Source organism: Protopterus annectens, chromosome 17.part0 (genome assembly GCF_019279795.1).
Source record: "Protopterus annectens isolate FY-2018-M chromosome 17.part0, PAN1.0, whole genome shotgun sequence".
In the NCBI taxonomy this organism is placed as follows: Eukaryota; Metazoa; Chordata; order Ceratodontiformes; family Protopteridae; genus Protopterus; species Protopterus annectens.
Window position 1 is genome coordinate 86,223,935 of NC_056751.1, and position 24,642 is coordinate 86,248,576.

A 24,642-nucleotide genomic window follows, 5' to 3' on the forward strand; every position below is an offset into this window, starting at 1 on the left:
AAGGGTCAGTGAGCCCCTTTAATTTGTTGATGTGTACTGCAGATGCATATATTTACACAGTATAGCATATCATATTTGACTAAGGGTATTTGCAAAAAATAAAATGATTTTGAAATGTTCTAGGGATATATCTGTTGTATAGTAGTTCTTATAAATTTAAATATGTACTTCAGAGATTACAAGTTATCTTAAATGTATGTTATTAATGAAACACTGATAAAAGGGGAGTTGGTCTGTCAGTGCACATGCATGCACAGAAGCACAAGCATACATTCATAAATAAAAATTTTTAGAACCAGCAAAACAGAATATGTCATCTCTCATTCACAGAAAGTCAGTGTCCCTAATGATTGCAGCAAGGGAAAGAGCTGGACAGTTCCTTTCAGAACTGTTATGGTGTCCATCTTATAGTCAGTATCAAATGCATAGTGTAAATGTATATGTAAAAAAATGCACAAAACCAGTTAAAGACTGTGATCTTCTCTTAACTTCTTTTTAAGATAATGTCCAAAACTGAAAACAGCAGAGCAATTCTCTTTCTTTTTGGATTTCAAAGTACAGCTGTGTAAAATCTTATCATAAGATGCAGTATTCATAACATGTGGGATCCCCTGCCAAGGAGAGCCCAACATCTAGCAAGTATGCCAAAGATTTTACATCTTCCTAGCCTCATACATTAGACGTATGCTCCTGCATAGCCAAAAGGCATAAAAGTACCATATGTATGCTCCATACTCAGAAGTGAAGTGCCCCAGGAGAACTACAGCAAACTCAGTAGAAGGGAGAACATGCATATGCAGAGCAAAAAAAAAATCGAAGAGAAAGTCAAAGACCCCTTGGCCAACAAATAGTGTCCAAAAGAAGAAAGAGAGAATGGGGGTAGGTGGGAGGGACTGAATGCTGCAACAGTGAAAAGAAGTACATCTATTGTTATGGTAAGATTTTGCACAACTGTACTATGTCCTTCCTTATTACTTGGAAGGTACTGAAAAGGATGGGAGGAAGAAGGCACAGAACTGAATAGCCCTCCACAAACCCATGAAGGGAAGCCTTGGCAAATCCTGTCCTGGCTCTGGAAATGATATCCAACTTGTAATGTTTTGTAAAAGTTTGGACAGAGGACCATTTGGCAGCTTCAGAGATGGATCTATTATCCAAACCCTTAAAGAAAACTCCAGAAGAGGCCATTGCCCTTGTAGAATGAGCTCAAACTGAAATAGAAAGTTGTTTTCCATGAAAAGAATAACAAAAGGAAATGGCCTTACAAGTCCAGAAGGAGATGGTTTGCTTAGAAACCACCAAACCCAATATCCTGATATCAAAAGAAACAAAAAGCTGCTCAGATTTGTGGATAACTTTTGTCTTATCCAAACACATGAGCTGTCTGTGTAGAACAAAGGTGAAAAACCTTCTCACTAGCAGACTACAGAGACAAAAAAAGGAAGGAAGCTGGGTAGTCTGATGAAGAGACAACTTATTGTCCCCCCTTGGGCAACTCATTGCCCTCAGTTTAGAAGAAAATTATCTAAGGGAAAAGTTGATTGATTTAATACAGATGGACTGACATAAGGTCAAGGAAAGGTACTGAATACAGAAAGTAAATAACACCCAAAATGTTAGAAGTCTGATAAAACAGACAAACATAGTAATCAAGACTATTAACAAAAATTCATATGATATAACAGAATTCTTCTTCTTCTTTCGGCTTTTCCCAGTTAGGGATCGCCACAGTGGAATACCTGTCCACTCATGATTGGCAGTGGAGTTTTATGGTGTTGAGTTGCCAGCCCGGCACCCAACCTTCCACAGAAAGCACACACACTCACTCACACCTAGGGCCAATTTGGAGTGTCCAATCCACCTACAGCATGTCTTTGGGATGTGGGAGGAAACCAAAGTACACGGAGGAAACCCACGCAACCACAGGGAGGACATGCAGACACCGCACAGAAGGATATAACAGAAGAAGAATAACAGCATATATTACTGTGCAGCTAAATTAATTCCAGATCAAGTCTTCCCAAAAAATGTAGCACAATAAGGGAAAGGAAGGGAAGAACTAAAATGCCAACATGGAAGCACTGAATAGAGAACACTATAAAGCAATTAAAAAAAGAAGTGTCACTGCTAAAAAAGTATAGAATACAGAGCAGATCAACAAAATACTTAGAAAGATAAGATGCGATAAAAGCAACAAGCATGCTATTGCAAATAATAAACTAGAAATATTGGCAAAGACAGTAATACTTAGAAGATATGCAGATAAATATAAAGGAAAAGAACAAAATAAACAGTTCATTGATGACCCAAATTCATTTTCTAAAGAATTGACAAACAAAGGAAAAGGAATGGAAGCACCACTGAAAAAAGAAGAAATAGACACATTTTGGAGAAATATCTATGAAGACCCTGTGGAACATAACAAAGATGCTCAATGGATAGAAGTTGTTCAAATGTACATGATATGAAATGGGATGATGTAACGGCCATAAAATGTGAAACAAGATTAAGAAAGGCTCATAAATGGAAAACCCAAGGCCCAGGTGTAGTACCTAACTTCTGGATAAAAGTATGAACATATGTACACGAAGATTTATCCTTGAGTAAGAGCTACTTATGGGTACATCAGACATCAACACAAGAGGAAAAACAATCCTCCTCCTCCTTATGAGTGAACCTGTAAGCCATCCTAAAAATTATAGACCAATAAATTGCCTTTTGATGATTTACAAACTATATACTGAAATTGATGCTGACAGAATTTATAGTCATGTAGAAGAAAACTCAATCATGGCAATAGAGGAAAAGGGTAACAAAAGAAAGTCATATGGAACAAAGGATAATTTTTTGCTAAATAAAATCATAATGGCAAATAGTGAAAAGGGGCAGAATCAAAGTATGGAATGGATAGATTACAAAAAAAGCATTTAACAGCATCTCACATTCACGAATAAAGGAGTGCTCCCAGATGTATAAGATACATCCTACAGTGATCAGTTACATTGCAGTGACTATAAAACAGTGGTACACCACTTTGCAATTAAACCAGGAAAAAATAGTAAATTATCCCATGGATAAAAATTCAAAAGGAGATATTCCTGGGTGATTCTTTGTGACAGCTGCTGTTTTGTCTTGCCCTTATCCAATTAAACTGTTTAATTAACAGACTAGGTCTTGGTTATAATTTGGCTTTCAGAAAATAAGCATGCTTAAAGATTACTTATGTACTTTTAGTGGATGACTTAAAATCATATAGTTCTTCAAGTGAGGAGTTGAAAACACAACTGCAAGTGGTGAAAACTTTCTCAGATGATAAAAGAATGACATTTGGTCTTAATAAATATGCAAAAGCAATGTTTAAAGCAGGAAAGCTGCAGACCAAGAAAATATCAATCTAGGGCAGGAATGTGCTATAAAAGAACTTGAGCAGGAAGAAGTGTATAAATATTTGGGAGTTGATGAAGGATTGGCAATAAAGCATGAAGAAATGTAAATAAAACCCTAGAAGATTAAAACTAATATTGAAATATCCTGACATTTAGGAATAAAGTCCAAACTATAAATCAATTTGCTATATCCGTTTTAACGTGGTGAGACTGACTGTCCCCAAAAGGTATTAGATCATTTGGACAGAAAAACAAGAAAAATGCTTCATCATTATCAAATGATATATAAAAATCAGTATATACCAAGATTATATATCCCTCACGCTGAAGGAAGTATGGGCCTCCTTGAAATTGATTACATGTATAGATCTGCAGTCATGGGACTGCATATGTATCTGCTGACCTCATCAGATCCAAACACAGTGAAAGTTTTAATACATGATGACAGGAAATCTAAGATGACCTCTCTTTTTAGTTTAGCAAAAGCATTCAAGTGGCATGTGGGAATGGAGATCAAACCAGTATTAAAAATCAGACAGCAACTGAATTTGCTAAAACACAAAACAAAGACTATAAGGAGAATTATCAGATGTGAAAAGCCATAAATATAGTAGCAAGTATAGAGATCTCCTGGAACAGCCTCATGCTGATCAGGATTTGATGCAGGAATGATTAAGGAGAGGTGAGTTAAAACTAAATGCTGAAAGGGTGATAATGGCAGCCAAGGATAGTTGACTACATACATGTTGGTTTACAAATTCCATTTAACATGCGGGAGAAACAGACAAATATAAGTTACGTACAAAAGAATTGAAAACAGTTTCACACACTGTTGCTAGGTGTGATATATTCATGGCAAGGGGCCTGTACACTGAAAGCCACAATAATGTGGCAAGATTGTTGTACTGGTGATTGTGCAAACTCTACAATATAGAAGTAGCTGAGAAGCTTTGGAAAACATGAACCACAAAGCATTATAGAAAATTATGACATGTACAACACATGGGATCATGCATTACTAACAATTCAAAAAATACATGAGAAAGCCAGATATAGCATTCCATGAAAAAGGCAAAAGTAGCATAACTTGCTACACCTAGTGATTACAGTGTCTTATGTACAGAGAGACACAAAGTCATAAAACATCAGGATTTGCAGGCAGAAATGATAGCAATGTGGAAGAAAGATAACACATAGTTCCAACAGTACTAGGAGCAATGGGTCTCATAAAAAAGAATCTAAAGTTGTATTTAGATATTCTAACAATACATGTAACTCCATATGAATTACAGGAGAAGCCAATTCTCGGCACACTGTGGGTGCTGTGAAGAGCACTTTTGGCTAGCAACAAGGACTGAAACAATACTAAATTTCATGAACTTTAATCATACCCTGACTTAGGAATTGGGTCCATTACCATCATGGTATTAGAAACTCAAAAAACTTAAATAACTTAAACACACAGTACTGGCCAGAGAAATTGAGACAAATTTATGAAAAGCTGATAACTAAAAAAAAAAAAAAAAAAAAAAAACGATACACACGCTGTACCCAGCTTTGGGCAAAAGGTATTAACTTCTCTATAGAAAGATTTAGCCCCAAGTAAAAATTACTTATATGCACATTCTGAGCATACATCAACCAGGCTAACAACAGAAAAAATGTTACTCCTCCTTATGAGTGAACCTGGAAGCCATTCGAAGAGCTACAGATAAACAACGTGCCTTCTGACAATATATCAGTTATATACTGGAAGTGAAATAGATATTATAGCCATCTATAAAAAAATAACCCATTATCTTGTCATTAACTAATGGGGAAATATGGCTAGGTTTAAAATGACCTATTAGGGACATTAGCCTAGCAATCACCTATTAACCTGTAAGTGATTTACTTAATAGATCAGGCAATGGTAACAGCTTAACTTCTAGAAATCCACCTTGTTTTCAAGACATCCCATCTACTTTGTGGATGATTTAAAATTATATAATTCATCAGATGAGGATCTGAAAGCATAAGTGAACAACAAATAAGAACAATGTTTAGTTAAGTATTTCTCAGAAGAATAAAGCCAATATTGAAAACTGCCTTGGGGTCTAGGAATAAAGTCTAAACTTTAAATCAATTTGCTCTTCCTGTTCTATCTTACATCTCTGATGTGACTGACATACATTGATTCAATTGGAAAATAAAGAAGGATTCTTCATACTTATCAAATGAAATAAAAACAGTACATACCAAAATTATATATCCCTCAGTTTCAATGGGTATGGGCCTCCTCAAAATTGACTACATGTACAGTTCTGTAATTGTGGGACTGCATACATATTTGCTGACTTCATGAGATCCATACATAGTGAAACTTCTAAAGCATGAAAAGAAGTAATCTAATGTGATAAGCACTTTGCTTAGTTTAGCAGAAGCATTTTGGAAAGAAGTGGAAACGCAAATCAAACCCAAAGTGGAAAATTATCAAACAACTTAAAGTGCCAAAAACAAAATAAAAAAAAAAAAACAATGATCTTTCATTGTTATCGCACAACAGCTTTGCAGCAACGTTTTCTGTGGACCACAGATTCTCTGTACTTTGCCTGTAGACTTGGAGTACTCTGGGGCTCTCTCTGCTCTGCTTATCAAGAGCATTTTTGCCCCTCTATTTCTCGGACTAATTTCTGCTGGATTCCATGTAACGTTGTGGGACTTGCATGAATTGTGATGGCTTAAAAGGATTAGCTGTAGGCTTGAAATATGGATTTGTGTCCTGCTGAATTTTTCAGGGCCTGTGCTTAGAACTCTGTGGTGTTTCAGAGGATAAGGATTTCATACAGTGGCTTATGTTACCATATGCACTGTTGAACTGAAAGCCAGATTTTTTTTACAAGAAGGAATGGAAAATATGCACATTTTGTTCAAACTAGAACCACTGAATTTTATCTTGCACGTGTCAAAACAATGGTTAGCATTTATTGACTGTTAACCACTTATTATGCTAATTTTATAAGTGTGCTACAGCTGGCTTGCTGTTATATTTGTTTTGTTAGCTAACACTTCTAGGTATTTTCCCAAGGAAGCAAGACACCCTGCACCACACTTTACTTAAATACAGCAACTATACAGTAGCACAACCATGGAAAAAGACTATGAAGATGAGATGTAAGCCATGGCATAAGATGTAAGTTGTGGCGCATGTGATAAAAAATGTGATCTATAGTGTATACAACTAGATAGGTAGGGGTTCTAATCGCACTCCAGCCCACTTGGTGCGTGTGTATTTATCCATATGACATAACCTTGGTAACCTAGACATAGGTAGGGTTTTGCAGTGTTGGTGGGAGGTTGGCATAATGGTTAAAGTGTTTACCTTGTAGACACAGGGTGCAGGATTTGATTCTCACATGGGGAAATTGGCTAGGCTTAAAATGGTTCATAAGAGCAGTTAGCCTAGTAACAGTCTATGAACCTATGAAAGCCAAAAACTGTTTCTGCTCCACATCTGCAGCAAAATACAATTGAACTGAAGTTCAAACAACACAAGACATATGCATAGTTATGGCTTGTTCACACACAAACCATCCAGATTAACCCATACCTCCATTGAAAGAGACAGAGAGAGAGAGAATGTGCAATGAAATAGAATTTTGCATAATACACACTGACAACAGCAAGAATCCCTGTAACTAAAACTCAGTGCGTGTGGTCCAGCAAAAACTGTGTTTGGTAAAAGAAGCAGAGATGAACAGTACAGTTGTGTACACTTACCATAAATGTAGATGTTTGAGTGTATTCACTGTTGCAGTCATCACCTGTGGGTTATCCCTGCTGTGGTAGCCCTCAGCTTGCCCAGATACCAGAGGCAATATTTTCCTGTGTTGGCTGCTGCCGCTTGCTGTCTGACGTCAGGTCGTCAGTGCTATAAAGGAAGGCAGTCGATGCCATTACATCAGTTTTTCTTGTCCTAACTAGTCAGAGGCCCAAGTAAATATGGTAAAGTGGTCCTAGTGGCTAAAAGCCACCGTTAGAAACTTATGTCTCCCTAAAGAAAGAAGACATAAGGGGAAAGGAGGGTGGGAAACCAGGACTGCAACAGTGAATACACTTGAACATCTACATTTATGGTAAGTGTACAAAACTGTACTATGTTCTTTGTGTTTCACTGTTGCAGTCATCACCTATGGGAGGATTCCCAAAGCTGCGGAGAGGGGTGGTAGGATTAGTAAGAGATCCAGGAATGGGTCAGCATGCCCTGCAGAGGCAAACCCTGCCCTAGCCTTAGAAAATAGAGGTAAGTGGTAATGCTTGGTAAAGGTATGGAGAGAAGTCCAGGTGGCAGCTTCCAGGATGTCTCTGGTGGGAACTCCTCTGAGGAATGCTGTGGAAGTGGAGGATGCCCTATGGAATGGGTTCAAATAGACTTGGGGAGGGGGTTCCCATGCAATCTGTAGTAGAAATAGATACAGTGTGATATCCATTTTGAAATGGGCTTCCCGTCTACCCCTGGGGCAAAGCTGACAAGTAGTTGGTCTGTTTTACTGAAGGGTTTAGTATGGTCCAGATAGTATCTGAGCTGTCTGTGCATATCTAGTGAGTGCAGAATTTGTCCCCCCTTGTTTTGAGGGTTAGGAAAGAAGGTGGGTAGATGTATGGCCTGGTTGAGAGTTACAATAGATACCACCTTGGGCATAAAGGAGGGAATAGTCCTCAGGGAGACCATGTCTGCATGGAAGATAATGAAGGGCTCAATGGCCATCAGTGTCTGAAGTTCTGAAACCCTTCTGGCTGAGGTGATAACTAGGAGAAAAGCAGTCTTCCAGGAGAGGTATCTTAGTTCTGCTGAAGTAGCAAGTTCAAAGGAGTAAAGTTAGTTTTTCCAAAACATAATTTAGGTCCTAGGCTGGAGTGGGTGGCCTTCTGGGAGGTCTGATATTAGAAGCCCCTCTGAGGAATTGTTTAATCAAGAGATGGGAGAACAGGGGCTGTTCTGTATCAAAATGAGCCAAAATGGCTGAGGCATGGATTTTAATAGAGGAGAAGAAGAGGCCACTATTAAGTAGATCTGCTAGGTATTCCAGGATAAGAGGGGTGGAGCCATTTTCCTGTGTAAGATTTTCAGGTGCTGGGCCTTCTGGCCTATGTGATAATGTCTAGGTCCTGTTTGCTTAACAGGGGCCCCTTTTTTGCCTTTAAAGTATTAGCCATGCTGATAAGTTTGAGAGTCTGCAAGTCTGGCTGCAGCATTCCCCCCACCCACCCTAGTTAAGAGGTCTGAGATCAGGGGAAGCTGCCCGGGAGGCTGTAAGGTTAGGCTGCACAGTAAGGGATACCAATGTTGTCTGGGCCAAACTGGAGCAATGAGGATGGCCTTTGGTCTCTCCTCCCTTATTTTGATCAGTACCTTTGGAATAACAGGCAGAGGAGGGAATGTGTACACAAAGAGGGTGTTCCAGGGGAAGGTCAAAGCATCCACTTTCCACGTTAGGTGGTGATACTCCCTGGTACAGAATTTTTTCAGCTGATGGTTGAGAGGCGGAGCAAAGAGATCCACCGTCGGAGTCCCCCACGCCTGAGTGATTTGTAAAATTATTTTTCTGTGGAGCTGCTATTCATGGGGAGTCCAGTAAGTTTCTGTTTAAGTGGTCTGCCAGGGTGTTGCTGATCCCTGGTAGGTATTGCGCTATCAGGTGTAGTCCCATGGAAGAGGCTGTCAGCCAGAGGTTCATGGCTAGCCTGCACAGAAGGTAAGATTGGGTCCCTCCCTGTTTGTTGATGTACCACATTACTGTGGTGTTGTCTGTTTTGATAAGGAGAACCCCTGGCTTGAGATGAGCTTTGAAGGATATCAGAACCTTTCGTACTGCCATCATTTCCTTCTGGCTGATGTTTAAGGGAAGGTGCTGGGCATCCCAAAGACCTTAGGTGCACCTGCCTTCTAGATGAGCTCCCCAAGCTATATCTGAAGCATCGGTGGCAATGGTCTGCCTGGTTGGGCATTCTGGGCACAGGCCCCTGCCCACCAGAGAAACTCAGCCCTTAGACAGGGGATCAGAGGGAGCAAGGTCTCTAGAGGTTGAGAGTGCTGACACCAAATGTTCATTGAGTACCACTGAAGTTTTCTCATGTGAAGCCTAGCCAGAAGAATTAGAAGGATGCAGGATGCCATGTATCCCAGGGCTTGCAGGAACTTCCTCAGAGTGAGGTGACTTCTGGAAGCCAGCTGACTAAAATAGAGAGGTAGGACGCTCTGCTTTTCTGGGGATAGGAAGGCCATTTGGGATGCTGTGTCCAGCAGTGCTCCCAAGAAAATTATCTTCCTGGAGGGTGTTTGCTTTGACTTCTTTTCGTTGATGGTGTACCCTGAGGAGGGTAGTTTCATAGTTTATTACTAGGCTATCTGCCCTGGGGCATTTATAAGCCTAGCCATAGTGATGTGGCTTTCGCCACCCCATGTAATGGTACAAAAGTGTACATAATAGATTTAGAATACTGTGCCTCTGTCTAGTAGTGACACATTGAAGACCCCCTTACATAATAGAATTAGTTTACTGTGCCTCTGTCTAGTAGTGACACAGAGATGACCCCCGGGGTAAACCTACGATCTCCCATCCACTTGTCAAGATTTCTCTTGAAGAGAGTCAGTGAAAGGCTCTGCCTAACATGAACTGGGATTCTGTTCCAGAGTATGGGAAGCCTCTGAGTTATGAATCTGTCCCTCCAGCATGTCCTATTCATATTTGTGCTGAGGTTTAAATCTTTAGCTCTCGTGGTTCTGATGGATTTGGATTTTTTGAGGTGGAGCATGTCCATCAATTCCTGATTGGACATGGCCTTGTACGTCAGGCACAGATCACCTCTGAGTAGGCGGTATGCTACTGAATAGAGCTGGAGTTTCTTTAGTCTGGCAGCATATGACATATGTTGGAGACCCTTGATCCTCTTGGTTAGGTACTTTTGGGGTCTCTCCAGTTGTTGCAAGTGCCGGGTGAGGTACATACCAAATGGGGCATTGTACTCAATCATGGGCCTGATAAGGGAGGAGTATAGGGTACAATGACCTCCTTGATCTGGATGTGAATCCCTTCATGATAAGGTTGGCAAGGTAGAAAGTCTTTCTAACCACTTTGGCAACGTGGGTGTCAAATGAGAGGTCACTATCGACTTGGGTCCCCAGGTCTCTGATTACTTTTTCTGTACTCAGTGGGTTACTGTCTATGTGATAATTTGTGGGTACTTTGTTTTTCCCAAAGGGGATGACTATACATTTTTTGGCATTTAGTTTAAGGCCATGACTCTGGCACCAGTTGTCCGTTTCAGTGAGGCCTTTCTGTAGGATGTATGTGTCAGCTGGTGTATCGACTATGGCACCTAGTTTGCAGTCATCTGCGAACTTTGTCAGCCACAACCCTCCCATGTTTGCTTTCACATCTGAGAAATAAATGCCAAACAAGAGGGGTCCCAGGACAGAGCCCTGTGGGACACCACTTGTGACTGGCTTTGAGTCTGACATGGCTCCAGCAATTTTGACTTTATGGGTTCTATCCTTTAGCCAGTTTGCAACCCATCTTGTGACATATGGATTTACATTTAAGCTGTTGAGCTTGTCTATGATGCCTGAGTGGGGTATTGTGTCAAAGGCTTTAGCCAAGTCCAGGTAGGCTGTATGGACTGCTTTGCCCTCGTCAATGGCTCTAGTGACTGTTTTGAAAAAGTCAACCAGGTTCAAAAGGCAGGATCTGCCCTTTACAAAGCCGAACTGGGTGGGATCAAGTGTCTGTAGGTCCCCAATGTCTCTGTTTATGAGTTCCATAATGATTCTTTCCATAGCTTTGCAGACCAGGCTGGTTAAGCTTATGAGGCGGTAGTTACTAGGGTCTGTAGACCACTGTTGCTGTACGCCAGTGTTCAGGTACATATCCTGTAGTAAGGCTAAGGTTAAATAGCATTTTTATGTGCGGGTTTAGCTCCTCTTGGAGTTCATGTAGCACGCAACCCGGGATACCGTCAGGTCCCATTGATGCTGTGTTTTTAGCTTTGCTGAGGGCGGTTCTCACCTGGACATCTGAGATGACAGGGAGGTTACATTCAGCTGGAATAAGTATTTCTTCTTTTGGGGGTGAAGGAGGGGAGAAATTTGCACTGAACCTGTCTGCCAGAATGTTGGCAATATCTGTGGGTTCAGTGTATTTTTTGTCATTGTGAACTAACTCTGAGCATATCTGAGGGTTTCCGCCCAGGTTTCTAACATAGCAGAAGAAGGCCTTGTGGTTATCTTTAGTGTTCATAGCAATTTTTCTCTCAAAGTTGGCCTTGGATGTTTTTATGAGAGAATGTAGCTTCCTACTAGTGCTGATCAGAGATGCCTTCTCTTTATGGGATTTTGCTCTGTCGTGCAGTAGCTTCCTTCTTTTGTTATACAATTTGTTTATGGCTGGGGTCCACCAGACAGGACGCCTGCCCTTGGTGGAGAGGGTCTTGGTTTTATTTGGGATTGCATGATCCATGCATTCTTGGAGATGTCCGTAGAAAGCATTTGTGAAGGATTCAGCATTGTGGGATGTGGTTTCCACTGGCCCAGTGGGCTTAAAGGATACCATCTCAGTCTTAAGAAGTGTAAAGTCGGCTTTTGAGAAGTTTTTCACTGTAGTCTTTTGTGTTGGGGGTGGAGGTGGGATATGTATATCCAGGGTGATTAGTCTGTGGTCAGATCTCACTAGTGAGGGGTATACTTACGGTGTGGAGCACTTTGTCCCCATGTTTGTGATGATCAGGTCTAGTATATTATCTCCCCTTGTGGGAGAGGTGACTAGCTGTTCCATTGCATTTGAATTTATGAATTCCAGGAACCTTTGGGCTAGGGTGTTAGGGTTAGAATAATGCACCCAGTCTATGTTAGGGTAGTTGAAGTCTCCCAATATGATGGTGTTTGGTGAGACATTCATATCCTCCAATGTCTTCAGAAAGGCTGAATGGGGTTCCTGAGATTGAGAGGGTGGTCTGTAACATGCTACCAGTTGTATAGCAGTTTTGCCTATGGTTAGTTGCACCTGGATGGTCTCTGATGCTTCGTGTGTTGCCACTAACCTGGAGGTGTGGGTGTCCTTGATGAATATGGACACTCCCCCTCCCTTTTTAGTTTGGCCCGCGTTTTTGGGCCAAAAAGCATGATACGGGGTATAGCCTGGTAGCGCTGGGGTGCTCTCAGGAGCCTTGAACCAGGTTTCAGTTACTGCACAGACATCGATATTCTCCATACTGAGGAGTGCTTTGAGAGCCTGCATCTTGAGATTTAGACTTCTGGCATTGAGCAGCATTACCCTTAATTTTTTTCCATTTTTGTTTTCTAAGGAGGTGGGTTTGTCTTTTGAGCCTTGCCTAAAAAAGGCACTATGGCGGTGGCAAGAGCCTTAGCCAATATCCGGAAGCCCAGTGGTGGCAGGTGCAAGCCGTCACTTGCGAAGCAGCGTGGCTTGTCCAGCATGTCATCCCAAGCAGACAGACATTGGATCCCCCTAGAATGACACCAGTGATTGAGCCAATTATTAAAGCTGATCATCTTGTCTTTGTATTGTGGCATCATTCTTGGTGAGGGCAAGATGCTGCTCAGGGTCAGGGTCATACCAGCCTGGGCTACATAATCAGAGAGCTCCTCTGTGTCTCTTTTCATGTAGTCCAGGGAGGTACGTCTCAGGTCATTCATGCCGGCATGGACAATGACGGAGTCATATTTGTACTTGCTTTGGAGTGACCTGAGTGCATGTGTTATGTGGCGGATCCTAGCTCCCGATAGGCAGCTCACCATTACCCTCTCCTTGTTCAGTCTGGTAAGTGGAACGTCAGTGTGTCTGACTATAGAGTCACCTATTACTAGTGTATCAGGCATGGTGTTTGGCCTTAAGGGCTGTGATTGTTTGACACACTGATTTATTGAAGTATGTGTTGCAAGTGTTATGTTTTGAGGTGGTGGATTTTTGGGTGTCTGCTTTGGGAGCCTCTGTTGTTTTGGTAAGTTTTTTGTTAGAGCCTCCAAGTATGTCTTTGTGTTATTATGTGTTTGGTTTGCAGTTGTGGTAGGTCTATGTGGGACTGGGTTTGCTGTGTGTGTGGTTACCCTCTCCTGTCTGGTCTTGCCAGTCCTGAGTTGAGAGAGTTCAGCCTCCAGTTTGGCTATATAGTTGCATCTCTCACATGTATTTGTGTTTGTTGGGAGGAGGAGAGGGTTGTCTGTGTACATGAGACAATTGTAGCATTGTCTCAAGATTCCCAGATTAACCAGCTGAACCAGAGAGGATGCTAGTAATCTACCACTCGACATGCTAGAATATTATAAGGGAGTGCTGTGCCTTTAAGGGAAGTGGGTACTCACAGGGGTGGTAGGTGGATGTAGTGCTTACTTTAGTTTGAGAGTGCTTACTTAGAAGAGAGGTTTTGAGAACAAGTGCTAGGCTTATAGGGTTTTGACAAGGAGGAGGTTCTTGAGGAGCTTTTCTTTTCAATCTGCCTGAATGAGGCAGCCGTCCAGATAAGGGTAAATTTGTATATTTTTTCTGTCTGCAAATGGCTATGGCCGGGGCTAAACATTTGGTGAATACCCTGGGAGCAGTAGATAAGTCAAAGAGTAGTGCAGAGAACTGAACGTGTTGTGTGCCTGCTCTGAAGCAAAGGAATTTCCTGCAGGATTCACTTATGGGGATGTGGAGGTAGGCATTTTTAAGATCGAGGGTAACTAACCAGGCATTTTTTGTCAGCATAGGCAGCAGCTGCTGCTAAGTTAGCATTTTGAATTTGGGGACCACCAGGAAGGTGTTCAAAATGGATAGATCCAGGATGGGGTGGCAAGTGCCCTCTTTTCTGGGAACAAGGAAAAGTCTGGAATAAAAGCCTTTGCCTGTTTGATCTGAGGGGACAGGTTCTACTGCCCCTTGGTATATAAGAGTTTGGCCTTGTTTCAATGCCTCTGCCCACTGATTTGGAGGTACGTCTGGGTACTCTCTTAGAATTGGGAGTTCATTGAAGGAGAATATGTATCCCTGAAAAATTATCTTTAAGACCCATTGGTCCTTTGTTACAGAAAGCCAATTTTCTTTGCAGAGGGAGAGCCTTCTTCCTAGTTTTTGGTGAATGAAAAGACGGCAGAGGGGGGAGAGGGAGTCATTGAGAGTTTTTGTCATAGAGGGATGGCTTAGAACTCCCTGCCTTTGGAGTGGAAGTGGTCCACTGTTTGGTTCTCTGCTGTCCCTGGGATAGGTGTCTGGGTGGTCTGTCCCTGTGGGGCTTACCTTGCCCCTGTCTTCTAGGTGCAGGAAAGAACCAGTGTTTTGAAGGAAAAATTCCTGCTGAACCTAGGATATTGTACCTGAAGAGAATCTTTTACTGTTTGCACAGATTTTGCTTTGTCTTCCATCTTTTTAAGCACCTCTTCTGCTTTTACTCCAAACAAGTAGTCCTTATCCAAGGGTGCATCAAGTAATTTAGATTTGACATGATCAGGGAGAGGTTGTTCCTTCAACCATGCATGTCTCCTAATGACAGATCCTGACACTGCTGCCCTGCTTGAGGCTTCTAGGGTGTCATATCACAGTGTAATGAGTGTTTAGCCACTTGACAAGTAGAGTGCAGTAAATCTGCTCTTTCGAATTGGCACAGTCAGGAAAGTTTGAAATCTTTTGTTTTAATAGTTCCAAAGTGTGTTGTTGATATTTTAACATGTGGAACTGACACTTGAGTGCTCTGATAGCTAAGGTTACAAAGGTGTATACATTTTTACCCTATCTGTAAAGAGTCCTTGTCAGACGGAATAGGATTCTTTGCAGAACTAGCCTTAGCTCCATTTGGTCCCTGTGTAATGACCTCCGGGTCTGCAGCAGGATTTCGGTACAGGTATTTGTGAGAATCCGTTACTCTGTAATACCAGTCAGGTTTTCTGGGAGCAGGTGGGAGGGTGTCAGGAGTTAAGCTGGATTCATGGAACACATCCTCAACCACCTCTATGATTGGGGAAATGGCCAAGGGTCTGTGCTGGGGCAGGTCTAGAAACTCTCTGTCTTTTCTTAGACTGAGGGAAGTCCTGGGATTCCCAGTGGGAATGTTCTCTGAGGGTGTGAAGGGTTTCCACAAAGGAAAGCTCTTCTGGTGAGGAAGCAGAAGGAATGGATTCCTCTGTATCTGAATCCTCATAAGCAGTCAGAGATTGTTGTTCCTCTTCAAAATCTGAATAATCAGACTCCTCAGAATCCTGTTCTGTCAGAATTTCAGGAGAAAGGTCTCTTTTTCTTTTAGAAGTTGTGGCCTAACTACCCCTGATAAGGGTGATAAGATCCTCCACCATTTTAAGCATTTGAGCTTGGTGTGGTGGAGCAAGAGTAAAATTGTGGTTAGAGGTAGTTTTCCTACGAATGGCCTTGCTTCTAGGCCTAAGAGTATCCTTCGGTCTGAGAAAAACGGTAGTCAGAGGAGATGTCTTTTTTTGTCTAGATTCGGTAGTGCGAAAAACCTCCTTGGAAGATGGTGCCTGCTTTGCGGCTCTGGACCCAACTAAGGCAGAGACAACCAAAGGCTTGGAAGACGACGAAGATTTCTGCAGCACACTGGACTCCGAAAGGGTCTCAGTAGAGGCCTGCGAAGGTATCGAATTGGGCATCAAGGGCTGCAAAGGCGCCTCACTGAATTCTGGAGAACTGATGATCTGCTTAGCGGTAGAGTCATCGGAAGGCTTAGCCTTGTGTGGTTTGTCTCTAGCTTTATCCTTACATTTTTTCGGAATGTGAACAGATTGTTGGCTGATGGATGCCACTTCGGAATGCAGAGATGGAAGACAAAAATACCTGGCTACAATAAGAGCTCTACGATGAATGGTTCTCGTGTTAAAGAGGGCACAGAACTGGCAACAGGGGATGTTGTGGTCTGGGCTTAAACAAGTGACACAGTATGAATGGAAGTCTCAGTGTGGTACTTGCTTTCCATGGGCAAGACAATTGATAACTTTTTCTGACATTGGTTAGTGCAAGAAAAAAGGATCCCCAACGGGGTACTTAGCTTTAGATGTTTTCAGCTTTATTTCAAACTCTGGTAGCAACCAACCGGCACACTTGCAAACTGCTTCTGCTACAGGATGCATGGCAAGAATGACTGATGTAATGGTGTCGGCTGCCTTCCTTTATAGCACTGACAATCTGACTTCAGACAGCATGCTTTAGGTTGGCTCTAGTGCTGAGCAAATCATCTCTTACCATTCACTAATACAGTATTAAAATATGTTAAAGCTCCCATCTATAACATCCACTGATACCCAAGCTTCCCAACCCCCAAAGCAAATATTTCTTTCATCACATTTTTAACCATGTGATTTATTACATGCTCAGCCATTAGTTGCAATCTCAATCTATGTAATAGTGTTCCCATGATGCTACTATATTTTGTGTTTTCAGTCTCAGTCATAATTTTTTCCAACACATTAAAGCTTTTAAATGTCATTTCACAATAAGGTTCAGCTCTCAAGTTAAATGTATGTTGCCTTTAATGTCAAACCTTAGTGGCAAAATATTGCCCATATCATACTTGTTTGCACTGCCATTGTTTTTACTTTTTGTTCTTTCCACCATACATCTTCTCTGGGGCTGCTGAAAAATTGTAAAATCTTTGTCCTCTCTCAGTTCTTTTTGTTCTTCCCTGCTTTGCTGCATCTGCATAAGTTTTTTTTAAAGAAATTGTTGTGGAGGTAAACTCCTAAAACTGTCTGCTCCACCAAGTGAGAATATCTCAAAAAGGTTTTCCATTCATCAGCTGCTACTACTTCTATTTCCAACCCTTAGTTTCCTTCTCTTGTAATATTCTCTCCACCATATCACTCCACTGTGCTCTCTCTCCTTCCTTTGGCTCTGCCTGTTCACTACATCTACCAACATGTCTAAAAATACTTTGATTTCCAGCTCTTTAAAATTATTTCATCTCCTTCTTCTTTCCTTCAGTAAGTTTTCTCCTGTTTCTCTCTCCATCTCCGCTGCACACTACTCCATTTTGAAATTCTTGAAACTGTAGTAGTAGTCCTCTGGCACCACCTAGCAGCTTTATTAACATTTACATTGATTTTATATAATATAAAAAACTTTAAATTATTTGCACACTTTTTTACATTCATATTTAAATAAATATGTACAAGTTATTAACACAAAAGAACTTTAAATGTTTATAGTTCTTTCATTCTTTTTTCTTTTAATATCTTTTTTTCAACTAATGCATCATCCTCTTCCATTTTCTTGTTATATAACACATTGTCACATATTTTTCCATAGCAACCATATTGTCACAAACAGTACTTTGTCCCATTTATTAATATCACATTTCTTTACTTTATCATACTTTTCATACAATATTATATTCATGTCATGCATTTAAACCTTCCCATCTATATTACTTTTTAAACTTTCCAAAATGTTTTTGTTTCTTCTTCACTACAGCCAATACATTTTCTTTCATCCATCACTTTATATTTCAGATTCACCTTCACCAGTAACTTAATAAAATTCTCTACAAAAAATCCTCTGCTTTATAAACATTTTCATACATTTTTATTATGTCCTTTATTGCCTTTTTTTCATTTTTTTAATTCCTTCCATGAGTACACAATTCTTTTCTTTTCCCCATCATACTTACCTACTTTTAACTTCCATAATTTAATTTTATTCCCATATTCTTTTTCTCCCCATATTCTTTTCCTCCCATCCTGCCCCTTTTTCTTTTCCTGTTTTTTTTTTTCTTCCCATACATTTTTTTTCATACAGCACCTTGCCTACCATTTCCCTTTTGTCTTTTCTTTTATCTTTCTCATTATCCATAACAACTGCATAGATACTAAATGCACCACTGGATTTTTATATTCAACCCGTTTTTATTATAAATTATTCCTTTTCTCATTGGGTTTACCCTGAGCCCCAAATGAAGGTAAAAAAAATCTCTTTCCATTTGAGTGAGAAACCTACTTGGCATGCATGTCTTTTTCTAAAATGATAAGCAAAAAACATTTCCACTAAGCTAACATTACTTTATTTGTTCTACAATTTCTCTCTACTTATTACACTTTCATATTCACCAAATGTCAGTCCAAAAATCTTTACTTCCTTTCTTGTGAAATACATTCCATTTTTTGTCTCACCAAATCCCTTAAACTTCATTTTGTTTAACTGCATATCAGCTTTTTTAAACAGCTTTTCGGTCCTTTTAGGCATATAGAAGAAAAAGCCACAGAAACCTGGATTAGCGTAAAACATTTAATCATCACTTTCATCTGTGGACATCATCAGAAATAATCACATTCAAAACATCAGTGTTTGAATACATTACATTCACCAATCAATTCTTAAAAAGCTTCAATTAAACATTTTAAACTGATAGCATGTCTTCTGTCCCTTAAAAAAAACAAACACTTAATATAAACCATTTTGTTTGACCCAGGAAACAGTTCAGCTGTTCTTAATTTGCCATTCTGTTTCCCTTTTTTCAACTAAGTTCTTATAGTCCCCCCTCTCAAATCTAAGGGAATTTGTTCAACCACATGAAATAAAAAAAATGTTGTACTTTGTACAACAGTCAGAATGTTTAAATAATGCATTGTTGTGGTATTTTATATTAAGCATATACATATGTTATTTAATTCTCTTACCAAGACTTATTGTAGTCATACCCACATTGAAGGCTTAGCAACTGGAACATAGCCCTATATATACAACCCCTTTGAAAGGCAATTAAATCTACCTGGAGCCTTTATAGTATATTTTAAATGATCCAAAATGATGTATGATCCCTCATAAATAAACCTGCATGATGTGCAGGAACCACATTTAAACGTACCTAAACGTTTAAGTGTACTAGGCAAAAATATTTAGTGCAATCATTTTGTAAAACTTGTTTTACAGTAACTCACTTTTTATATACAAACAATGGATGTTTTCCCAACACTTTCAATAGATTACTATTGCCTAATATTTTTCCAATTATTACTGATGACTTCCTTTATCATAAAACTGTCCACTGACATACCTATGCAAAAGCGAGCTATCTTTTTGTGAACAAAAAAACTTTGTATTTTCTATTAAATTTATTGTATTGCCATCTTTGACATTCATTTCATGTTCATTTTTCTTTGTACTTTTGTTTTAATAAAACTAGCAACCAACATAGGAGCAAAATGTTCCTGCCTTTTCAACTGAACTTCATTCACTGACTTTTCCAAAAAAATAAATTGTAAACTCTTGACAAAAATAGAGATGTTATAAACTTGACTTCATTTTCAAAGTCTGTCTTTAATGGTCATCCTATTGGCCCTAATAAACTGGACTCTAGGGAGGTTGTTCTTTATAAAGTTTGAGTGGTTGCTTCTAAAGTGAAGATATCCAGTAAAAATTTGCTTTTTCAGTAAAATTTACTTTCAAAAATATCTGTTTGTTCCATTCTATTTTCACATCTAGAAAGCTAACAGCATTTCCTATAGCCCCAAAACAAACTTTAAAAACTTTATACTCCTATTGATAATTTTTACAAAATTGTGACAATCTTCAGTACTGCCTTGAAAAATAAAAAACAGGTCATCGACAAACATATTGCAGTATATAATCTTTCCAAAGTGTTCTAAAGTTGACAATATCTCTTGTTTCCCACCACCCTAAGACCAAGTTGGTGTAAGCAGGAGCTACCACTGACCGCACTGCTTCACCCTTTTTCTGTGTATAGTATTTTCTGTCAAAAAGAAAAAAGTTATCTAATAACATATCCAATAAAGCACAATAAAAATGGCATTGTTAGTAAAATTTGTATGCTTATTCAAAAAATGCCTCACATATACAATACCCTAGTAAATAGTGATGTAATGTCAACTGTCATCATGTAATAAATTTCATCTTTGTACTTGTGTTCATAATTAAAAATACGTAAACTGTCTAAAAAATCCCAAGAGTTAAGAACGTAAGAGGGCAATCTTTGCAATAAACGATTAAGAATGTGTCTAAAAATAAAGAAATATGCTCCAAGCTGTTATTTGGGGCCGATACTATTGGCCTGAAAGGGGGTTGATTTAAATTTTTGTGTAGCTCTGGTATGCCAAATGACACACCAATTTTAGGATGTTCTATTAACAAAAAACTAATAATACAATGTTAATGTCTCCATTCATCAAAAATTCATATACAAACATGTATATGTAGTTGTAATGCTTTTGCATTTCATGTAACATTCTTGTGGCATATTCATCTGTGTTACTTAACATTTTCTCAACTGCAAAGTTGGCATCCACATTCATGATCAATAGCCCTCCCCCTTTGTCAGCTTTCATGAATCTTATATTTATTTTTTTTTAATTCATTCAATGCTTTCTTGTCATGATAAACATGCTTTTCTAATTTGGGTTAACTTTTCTGGTGTCTTTTCACTAAACTGTTCAAAGGTCTTTAAAGTATTATGCAAGACAGGGTTAAATACAGAAGGTTTATATAAAGCTCTATGCCAGCATCTTTTAATACATAAAGTTTTCTAGTACATAAAATTTAAGATCTAAAATTGTCTTAGTCAGATTGGCTCAATGACTGGGAATGAAATTCAATGAATATCATAAGTATTGGAATTGGAAGTTCAAATTCTAAAACATTAAAAATCTTTATGGTGGAAATCACAGTTTATTTGGGTAATATCTCATCCATCCTCTACTCCTTCCCCTGCTGCAGTATGAATATTTCTTTCCTCTTCCTCAACTTAAGTTTTTTGAATAACTCTCAAAGTTGTTGCCTTCCAAATTAGAATTTATCCCAGATGAGTACAAGGGAAATTCTTGGAAATCCATTTGTGATTGGGATATGATTTTTATCCAACTCCTTTATTATGATTAAAGCTGTACCTTGCAATTATTTATAGTTTACTTTGTGCTGTTCATTCCTCGGTAGAAGTACTCTGCAAACACTTGCTGTGGTTTATATTTTCATAAATATTTTAGTAGTATTCCCTAGTGTTATAGACCTCTATATTTTATACATTTTCTTTCATCCTTTTTCCTTATACATTGTATCTCTCCACCATCTCTTCTTCCATTATACTATTGTTTATTCATTCATTTAATATTTATTTTTAAAAATTGCTTTTATTTTTATTAATTTCCTTATAACAGTCATAACTTACACCATCTAATCTTGGCACTGATTCATTCTTGCCTTCTTTTATCACCTTCTTCTATTGTTATATCATTTCATGGTGCTGATTCGTTCTTACAACAATCGAAGAAGGTGATAAAAGAAGGTATCATTTTCTAAAACAATCCTTACTTTTTCAGATTTTTTTTTCAGTTTTCATTCTTTTTTCTCCTCCAGTAGATTTTTTTCATATATTTTCTCTACAGAAGTTTCTACCATCTCCATATCTTACCCTTGTATTTTATATTTCCTTTGCCATCTAAGCATCCATTCTTCCTTCTTTCACTTTTTTCCTAAATAAGGGGAAACATCTTCATTATTTCCTTCTCACAAAAAAAAATATTTACCTATGTAACTGGTTGTAAAATATTTATACCACTTCCTTGCAAGCTATAGGTCCCCCTCTATGACCCAGAAAACCCATACCATGTATTTAAACTTATTAGAAACACTTACGCTCCAACCCAATATCATATTCATGGGTGACTTTAATTACTCCAATATCAACTGAGAATCCTATACGACACCAAACGTACATGCACAGAGATTCCTGGATTTTGTAAACACAAACTCCCAGGACCACATAGTCAATACAGCAACCAGGGGTGCAACCGTACCGGATCTGGTCTTCACTAATATGGGAGATTTCTGCACACCCCCTACTGTAATGCCTTCCCTGGTAAGATCAGACCACAAAATGGTCTCCTTTGAAGTAAAAATAAAACCTGGACCCCCAGCTAAACCTGGAATGTCCAGGAACTATTCTAAGGCTAACATCTTGCTATTAAGTGAAAACCTGGCAAAATGTCAAGCCCCCATAAATCCTGAGAAGACTTCTGTCTATGCAGAACTGTTCACAGAAACCCTGAACAATCATGCTAATAACTGCATATATGCAGCTGTACCTATCAGGAAGAAGTACAGAACTAACTCAAAACACACACCATCCTGGTGGAATCATAAAATCAAATGGATGTATAACAGGAGGAATAAAATCATGGCAAAAATTAGGAGGTGCAGCACCTAGCAGGATAAAAGCACTTTCAAACTAAATGAACAACTCACGAGGACAAATAAAAGTCTACCAAAGCCAAATGTGAGGTATGTTTGGCTGCCCAGGCCAAGGATAACCACAAAGCATTCTTTAGCTATGTCCGCAACCTTAAAGGCAGTACACAATTGTGTGCAGAGCTTATTGTAAATGGAGCCACCAATACTGAGCCAGAAGATATAACAAACCTCCCGGCTGATAAATTCAGCTCCAACTTTACTCCTCTCTCCCCCTCAACTTTCCCTCAGGAAATATCATCAAATATAACTCCCCCTACTATCACTAGGGAACAGGTGCTTAACACTCTCTCTAAGACCAAGAACACTGCATCAGTGAGCCCACACAATATCCCAGGACACCTTCTAAATACCATGAAACATGACCTATCAAGGCCTGTGGAATTATTGTTTAACTGTAGCCACCAAACCGGCTTCGTGCCTCATGAATGGAGAAAGGCAACAGTCATCCCCCTGCACAAAGGTGGGCCATCTACAAATCCTGGAAACTACAGACCCATAAGTTTCACTAGTCTTATATGTAAAGCCATGGAAAGAATTATCATGGAGATGATCAACAGAGATATAGTAAACTTCCAGACACCAGACCCCACCCAGTTTGGTTTCAAGGGCAGATCATGCCTACTCGACCTGGTGGACTTCTTTGAGAAAGTAACCAAAGCAATGGATGAGGGCAAAACTGTTCACAATGACTACCTTGATCTGGCCAAGGCATTTGACACAATACCCTACTTGAGCACTGTTGACAAACTCTGGATGTGAGGTAGAAACCCGTATGTCACACTGTGGATAGCCAAATGGCTCACAGACAGGACCCAAGAAGTTAGAATTGGGGAGTCCGCCTCTACAAAGAGGCCAGCCACAAGTGGAGTCCCTCAGGGTCAGTCCTTGGGCTGCTTTTTGTCATTTACTTCTCAGATGTCAAGGTCAATGTCAGTCATCTCTGGCTGACTAAATCTGCAGATTATTGCAAATTAGAAGCTGTCAATGAATCTCACACTGACACAAATGTTCTCCAGGAAGGACTGACACAGAGAAATAACTGGTGTCAGAGCCATGGACTGAAACTAAATGCCAAGAAATGCATAATAGTATCCTTTGGGAAGTCATCCATCCCTAGTAACTATCATATTGACAACACACCTCTCAGAGTTGACCCAGTAGTCAGGGACTTAGGAACACACAGATAGTAATCTAGCCTTTGATCATCACGTGTCTGCAGTAGTGTGGAAATCATTCTATGTTGTGCAACTTATAAACATAGGTATGGCATCTAAGTCCAAGAAAATCATTGTTCCACTGTATTCGGCATTCATCAGACCTATCTTTGAGTACAATGTCCCCTTTGGTATGTACCTAACCAGGCATATCCAACAATTGAAATGTCCATAAAGGTCCCTCACTAGAAGAATACAGGGAGTACATAATATGTTCTGTGCAGACCACCTCAAGTCCCTATCCCCATATTCTGTCTCCTACAGGCTTTTTAGGGGAGATGTATGCCTAGCATACACGGCATTGAGAGACCCCACTCTGATGGACCTCTTGCATATCCACAAAACAAACAGCACCAGAAATACCCATTCTAAAGACTTAAACCTTGCCTGTGATATACATATGACCTGCTGGAGAGATAGGTATGTATCCCAGAGACTACCACGTCTACAAAACAGGCTCCCCCATCCATGTGAAGCAGAGTTCTTCCCTAAACCAATTCAAGTGCAACTTGGACAATTGAATGGGAAACCAGAAATTCATCCCTGGTTTGGCACCTATGTTTCTAATGGACACAGGTAACCTGTAAATGGTTTATCTCCCAGGCCCATGCTTACACTTATCAAGGGTATCAGAACTTGTCAGAGATTTGGAGTGTATGGCTAGGCTTAAAAAGACCCCTGTAGTAGTTTAAATAGTAAACACCTATGAATCAAATTCTTCTTTCCATGTTTAAATATATATTTTATATTTCTGCTTATAAATTACCGACCACTGTGCCCAGTTTTTACAAAACGGTATCACTGTCATAC